Below are 7,941 nucleotides of genomic sequence, written 5' to 3' on the forward strand. Positions count from 1 at the left end.
TTCTCTACCAAACAAATTTCAAATTACAGAACTTTGGCTCAGTGGGGGTGTTTCTTTGTTATCTCATAAACTGTGCAAATTGGCCTTGCTGCAGTGGTTTTCTGTCTATGGCAGGCAGCACTTAGCCTTTTGCAGCCAGCCACTGCCTACTGCATGCTGCGTTACACTTTGTGGCACAGCAGCTGCTGAGCTCTTTTGCTGATCCAGGTAATGCAGGAACATAAAATATCTTTTTCAAGACTGATGTGATGCTGCTTGTCTGTGCAAAACCTGAAGCAATCTCAGAAGCATGAATTGTGCATTCATCTGAGGCAGTGTTCATTTACATTGCTACTCTGAAATAATGACTATTCATTCTTCCAAACACATGTGAAAGAGCAATTCTTTAATGAGAATTCATTGAAATTGCAGCCTGTGAACTGCAGACATTCACAGCTCAGCTGGCTGCGTGGTGCTTGCAGAAGTATATTGACACAGTAAGGATAAAAAGCCCTCCAGTGAGGTATGCTTTCCTCTGTACTTAGATGAGCACCTGGGAAGTGACTGGAACAGGGGTGGATGACACTGTGTACCCGCAGGTACAGATTACTCCTGAGGGTTTTCTGCACTCAGGCTGCATTGTATGAGCCAGGTGGGAGAAGTGCTCCAGCTTACAATAAATGTCTGTGGATGAATGTTTTTTTTTTTGGCCCAGACTGGTGGGACTCCCTTGCCTCTTTCATTGCACAGCCACAAAACCCGCTGTGCTGGCTTGGGGCAGCAGCAGGCAGGTACTGCCCCTCACACAGACTGCGCTGCAGAAGCAAAGGAAGATGAATGCACACAGCTTGGTATGAATCCTATTACATTACCAAGTCTGACGAGATTAACCTCCCCATTAATCCAACTGGAACGCTTATTCAGAAGCAATAATTAGTTGTGCTTACTGGAGCGTGGGAGATGTTGGTAATTGAGTGAAGTCTAAAGCAAGTCCAACATTTTTTTGTATTTCTAATGAAGAATTCTTAAAAGCTGGGTAAGGGTGAAGCACTGTTTCTTTAATCAAAACTGCTAAAAGCCAAAGGCTCTGTGAAGCTTAGATACCCAGCTGTGAATTACAGAGCTATCTTAGATACCATCAAGTGTATCAGTATTCATCTCCAAACTTAAATCTGGGATTAATTTCGAGCATGTAACATCTTCTGCTGGGTTTGATGCAGTAAACTCACAACCCTTTCTGTTGGTGTAGGCTTTTCTGCAGATTGAAGAATGGTCACTCTGTGCCACCACTGCTGAAAAATGTGATTATTTTTCTATTAGGGAATCAGCAGGTATAGATGTTGAAAGATGTGCTGTAGCGTTTGCCACCTGTCCTTTCCACATCTGTATTTATTGCATCCAGACAAAACTAGCTTGCCTTGGCTTGCCACTCAAACATTGCATTATCTCAGTTGAGTTATTAACATGAAACTGGAAATAGGAAGCAGATGTCCAAGGGTTTTAAAGATAACTGTACTTAATAATTTTAGTATTAATCCTACAAGTCTTAAGTATGATCTAGCATCTCTTAAAGCTTTTCAATTTAGCTGTTACTGGTCTTCAAAAGAAGTTAGTATTTAAACAGGAAGCAGGAGAGGTGGATGCAAGGTGAGCACAAGACCAGAGCTTAAAGAAGGGCTCTACAGCAACAGGCTGTTCAGCACTGCTTTAGTGTTACATGTGCAAAAACAGAACTGGAGATACTTGGAAAAATTCAGATGAACTCTGGCAAGCTGGCCTCCCTTTGGAGCAGCTCTGCAGGCATTTCCATGACTGAGTCCTGCTATTTCAGTTAAGGTTTTGTTCTGATCAGGCCTCTGTGTAGTGGGGTCCTTCACCATAATCTGCTTCCAACTGCATAATTACCATTAGCTTTTCCCTTTTTTGAGGAAATGAAATAGGATAGCAGTGATTATCAAGTGTATGTACAATATTCTCTGATACTACCTAGAAGTAGTTTTACTGGGAGTACTTTGATGTTACGTTCTAGCCAAAGAAATTCACATTTTAAAGTTAATGTTTCTCAGGTCTATTTAGAAAAACTCTGTTTTGTAATGGTAAAGCTGCCATTTACTGTTACTGGAAAAGGACCAAAAAAATGTTATCATAACATTAATGCTGTGATGTGAAGTCTCTCTGGTTCTAGTACTATTTCAGTGATGAATGTTGTAACTCTGTTAAGATGGATGTGCTTCTTGGGTACAGCTCAACTCCAGAGTCCTATTCATTAACGAAAAGGTTAAGTGTAATTTTATCTTGCTTGCAAGAATTGTTAAAAAAAGTTAATGTTCACTTTAAGGGTACAGCCAAGTGTAATAATGTATAAAATCGTGTCTCTTATGCTATTGGGAGTTGGTGCTGGGATGGAGCTTGCAAGGATACCTGATCCTGAGGGCCGTTCAGGTCACAGGTTGTGGAGGGGAAGGTGCTGTGGACTATTAGCATCTACAAGTTACAGCTTAATTGGTTTTATCTCTGTACCTAGTGAAGGAGTGTCTAGCATGAAAATACGGCTTAACAATGTTCAGTCTAGCTTTTAATATCTAATCCATCAGGATGAGTTAAGTGGGAAAACAATAATCCTTGCCTACACTTCCCGTGCCAGAAATGAATAGCGCAGTCTAAACAAGGATTGGCATGCTGATGAGGAGCTCAAACAGCCTCGGTACAGAAAACTGAAAATTAACCTGAAATGACATGTACGTTTTCACTATAAAAACTGAGCTTGCAATGAGTTTACTGTGTCAATAAATTGATTTATTTCAAAAAGCCAGCTTGTCAGAGTGCTTATGTCTCTTGTATAACAAATTTAATTAACTGAAATTTAAGAAGAAAGAACTACCTGAGCTCCAGTAATCTCACTGTCTATGATGGTCAGAAGAGCTCTAGTGAGTGTATATGCTACAGTCACCTGGTCAGATTCAGCAGGCACAACACCATCAACTGTTCTCTGCTGGAACGACCTAAAGTGTGTTTTGTATCTTGGGCTTTTGGTATCACAAAGCTCTCATGAAGGGGTTTGGAAGCAGTCATGATCTCTTGTGGTTGTGTGGTTCCAAGTGGCAAAGGAGAAGAGTGAAATAATATTGACAGTAATGTCAAAACCATAATATGAAGGATAACACCTGTCAGTTGATTACTTGAATTTTTATCTTGCTTGTTTTAAAACCTCTCATAAATACTAACAATGCTACTGATAAGTTACGAAGTTGCCATTAAACCCACTTTTTATCTTAATTTCTGGCCCTAGTGCTTGCCTGCATGTTTGCATGCACCATACTGTATTACACAAAACACGACTGATGTTCATGCAAACTAATAGCTGAGTTTCAGAAGTCTAGTGAGCAGAACACAAACCACAAAGGCACAGACTGTGTGTCTCTGCACAAGAGAGATGAGAAACACAGCACATTCGCTTTTGTCTTTGAGGAGATATTTAGTCACAGAGGAAATCTGAGAGTCTGCCTTTTGTTGTTTTGTTAAAGTAAATATGCAGAAGATTTGCCTACTCTACATGGTAGTACTCAAGCTTGCACTTTGCATAACATACTCCAGGGTAAGAACTGAAAAACATCGCTAGCTGTAGGGAAATTTGTACCAGTGAAGGGGAATTCAAGAGAACTGTGCTATGATCTTTACTTGGAGAAAGTTTAGAGGAAAACTAAGTGATCAGTTGTGGCATCAACATTAATGGTATTCCATTGATCTCAAGACCACCATCTCCAAGGAGGATGAGTCCTTCTTTTGAAAGGAAAGCAGTTCCTTCATAGGAACAGTCTTTCTGTGGAGTTATTTAGAAACATTTGTACTTGATGTGTAGAGCATGTATTAAGAGTGTGCCCATTCTGAATTTGTTTCTGACCAAATTAGCATTACAGTTAGGTAATGTATCTTTTTCTGCCTCCAAATCACAAATGGGATGAGAATGCTAGCCGGAGGAAAGCTAATGTTACAGAGAAAACTATCAAGGTGAGTGGCTTAGCATGTGAGATTGTGATGCCTTACCTGTCTCTGAAAGCAGAATGATTGAGGTGAACATTTCTGATCTGAACATCTCTGCTCGCCCTGAGCTTTGATGGAAGAAGGATCTGAAAATGGCTGCATAAAAGCACTCTGCTGGTGCAGAATTTGTCTGTCAAGAGAGTGTGGCCTTGCTGTGTGGCACTTCACTGGCACACATGAGCTCTGAGACTTGCTGGCATTTTCTCTCGCCTCTTTCCCGATCTCCCTCTTTGCCTGCTCCCTAGCCTCCCAGTGCTTTTCTCCTGACGCTAACAAGAGCTCTGAAACCTGTTTGGGACTTCCTTGTTTTTAGCAGTAACAGAAAACTCCTTAAAATAAGCTTAATAATAAAACCCAGTAGCCTTGCATGTGGCTCTGGTTTTTAAAAGCAGGTTACGTCTAGAAGGATGAGGAGGTTACTTAAGGAAACAAGAGATGCTGCTTTAGTGGTAGTGAAGAGCATGCATTTTCAGTGTGTCTGTGTCTGGGGTAGAAAAGGCAGGGCTAAAAGACTGAGGTGCACTGAGGTGCAATAAACAGCTTCAGTTGAGCTGTGTTTCTGCTGCAAGCTTTTCTTTACTGGTCAGGACAAGACTTGTAGTCACAGAAGGGTCAGCTTTAGCAGGATGCATTTCAGTGACCATTCTCTCCTGGAGGTAACGCTCATTAAAATAGCACACCAGTACTGAAGGGCAGTAAAAGGAGCACTTTTGCATCATTTTCAGGATACTAAAATGTATAAAAAATCGATGCAGATAAAAGATAAACTCAGAACATGTTTTGCAAGATGCAAGACCATATGATGGTGTAGGCATCAACCTGAACAAGGAAATATGCACAAGTGAGCGCAGGTGTTTAGATAATTGGTGCTTGCAGCCTTTAAATCTGCAAGGTGTAAGTTACTGAAGCATGGCTGCAAAGTCTGTTGATGCTAATTTCGTATTAAACGTGTCACCTTATGGGAGTGTTAAATACAGTGATGATATTAATGTCTTTATAAAAAAAACCCAACACAACAAGTAACACCTTTCAGTAGCTATTGGGGAAGAGGCCCTGCCTTTTTTAGAGGTTCTATTACCACTTAACTTTATGCTGCTTTAAAATACATACATCTTACATATACATGTTTTATGAAACTGATCTTTTTAACTGAATTGCTGCTGTACTGTACTCCAGTTGCACGGTATTTTTTCCCTAGGTAGTAGCTAACAAATTATATTCTGTTGTTTATTTTCATGCTGAAAGTTTTTAATTCCATTAAAAGTCATGGGAAACTTACAGTTCTCTGTCATTTGCTTAGAACCATTAATCAGGACTGCTTCTGAGGTATGGTTCATAAAGGCCAAGGTAAATTATAAGAGAACACAATACTAATAATGCCTTTAGTTAAGAGGGATAAGTTTACAGCCTGGAAAAGTGCCCACATCATATTCACTGTAGCAGCTTTGTAAAGCAACATTCAAATCATCATGTTGCTGAAATGGAGTATCCATAAAACTACCTTTCCGTATTTCCCATGTAATTCCAGACAGATTTAATCCAGTTTCACATTAATTGTGCATTCTTCATATTCTGTGTGCAGTGTGCTAGGCATCTATCTGCATGTTGGATGCATCATGCCTGTGGATGTGAAGCAATAAAAAATGCAATTTCAAAGTACTTACAAATTGCTAAATAGCCTGGAAAACAAGCCCCAGACTATTCAACCAAAACAATCTTTTTCCCCACTTAACAATTTGTACCTTAATCTTTATCTCTAAAATGGTGACAAAAGCACCCTACTCAGCAGGAGTGGTAGAATAATATGTTCATTAATTTTCATACAGGACCAATGTACTTTCACCTAAAAACTATTAAGACATCATGTTGGAAATGTTAAATACATGTAGTATTGGCTTGAATGTAAACATTTGTTTATAGTAAATTTGATTAAATAAGGATCGTAGTAAATCAGTTGTGTGTTCACTGGATACCGTTCAAGCTCTGCATTAAACAAAGCAGACATCTGATTAAATAATGCAGTTCTTTTACAGACCCCACATCTGCTGAAACATGCCATGGAACTGACTTCAAAGTATGCAAGTTCACAGGCTGTAGCTGTCTCCCTATTTGCACTGTTCAAACTCATTGAAAATTTCCTGTGCAGCTCAGCCCTTGAGCCAATTTTGCAAAGTCCAACATGAGTTTCAGAAACATATGAAAGAAGGTAATGGGCAGTCATCCATCTCAGGAGCTGCTGCCTTAGGAGGAGGCTCAAAAGTAGCATGTGGTCATGCCTGACTTCTGCAGTGTGTTAGAGCAGCTGCACAGGCACCAGTTTTCAATTCCTAAGTGATTTAAAAATCTTAATCTCATTTAATGTAGTTTATCTAGAGTGTGAATCTACACACGCTCTCTGGAGATGCAGTATAGTCCTACAGCTGTTAATTCATTACACAGCCTAGTCTTCCACCACACCTTAACCAAGACAAGGCTGCCAGCGGTTTAAATTTTCCCTGTTTAGTAGCACCACAGAAAAGGGTGACATCAGGTGTTTTACTTTTTTATAGTGTAACTGCAAGTGTTACAAGCATCAGGAACAAAACATCCAGATTTGGTAATTTACAACCATGGCACTGCTACCAAAAAGTAGTTTTTGAAAGATAACAAGCATCAAACGTACCTTGAAATAGGGTTTTTTAATCCCCCCTGCCCCCCAAATTTTACGTAGCAAATGACCCAGAAGTGTTGCCGGAGACGTAGGTTCTCTGCACCTTCAGTAGTTCAGAAAGCGTTCCTGGTTCACTTCTTCCAGTATTCATCAGCTTCTTCAGCTGCCAGTTCTTCTTTAACATTACTTTGATAATTAATCAATTCCAAACACAACATTTTATATGTTTCCAGGTGTTTTTTTTTAATGGTGACCTGTGGCAGCACGAATAGTCCTTCAACCAGAGCTGACTGTTTCTCACAACTTTCATCTGCATCCCAGCCCCTCCAGATGATGTCACTGAGGAATGTAAGGGATATCTTCACGTTATGTAAGTGGATACAGCAGCAACAGAGAGCAGGAAAAAGTTGCCTTTTTTTTAACCTGTAAAATTTTACATTTTTAAAATATAAAAGATTGCAGGTAACTTTCCTAATACGGAAAAACTGTAAAAAAAAATACCAGTAGCATACAAAATAAGAGAACTTTCTTAAAGGTAAAAATTTGGGATCAGTAGCATTACTGCGTGTTTCAAATGCATTTACCAAATACATCCCTGCAGAGAGATAAGGCTGAAGGAAATGAGAACATGTAAACATATTGCAAAAACAACCACGGAAACAGAAGGAAAGGGCCACTAAACTAATAATGTGAAAATCAGCGATGAAAACAGCTTGGTTCTGATCTCAGGAGAAGCCAAATTAGATTTCTAGTACATCCCCGATTGTGAAACAGTGTTAGGCTTTTAGATATTTATCATCTTTTGTAATGCCACCATGCTTATAAACAAACAAACAAAGCCAAAAAGCCCTAGAGCTTGCAGATTTATGCAAGAAAGGCAGAATGTGTATTTTAACGCAAAGGTTTCTCAAGTGTTGTAAGTCTTGAGACCCATCTCATTTGAACAACCAGTCTCAAACTAGATAGAACAAACCCAAAATAATCAACTCAGTTTTGCTAATTCTCTAGTTTGTAACCTGAATCTCAAAGAGCCAGGAGGGAGCGTTGACTGCTTGCTCACGTACATACCGTACACACATCCAAACTACTTGGATCAGCTGGGACAACAGATGAGCAGTAGCACTGGTGTTTACTGTGTGACCTTTTACAGATGCCATAAAATGGTTCCTCCCCTTCCCTTAGGGCTAATGTAGACATTTGGTTTGGCTAATGGAGCTGGCAAGCTGCTTGCAGGACTAGCCAGAGACTCAGCAACGCTTCTGGAACACAGT

Source organism: Pezoporus occidentalis, unplaced genomic scaffold (genome assembly GCF_034315485.1).
Source record: "Pezoporus occidentalis ecotype Australia unplaced genomic scaffold, CSIRO_AGI_Poc_V1 ctg76, whole genome shotgun sequence".
Taxonomy (NCBI): Eukaryota; Metazoa; Chordata; class Aves; order Psittaciformes; family Psittacidae; genus Pezoporus; species Pezoporus occidentalis.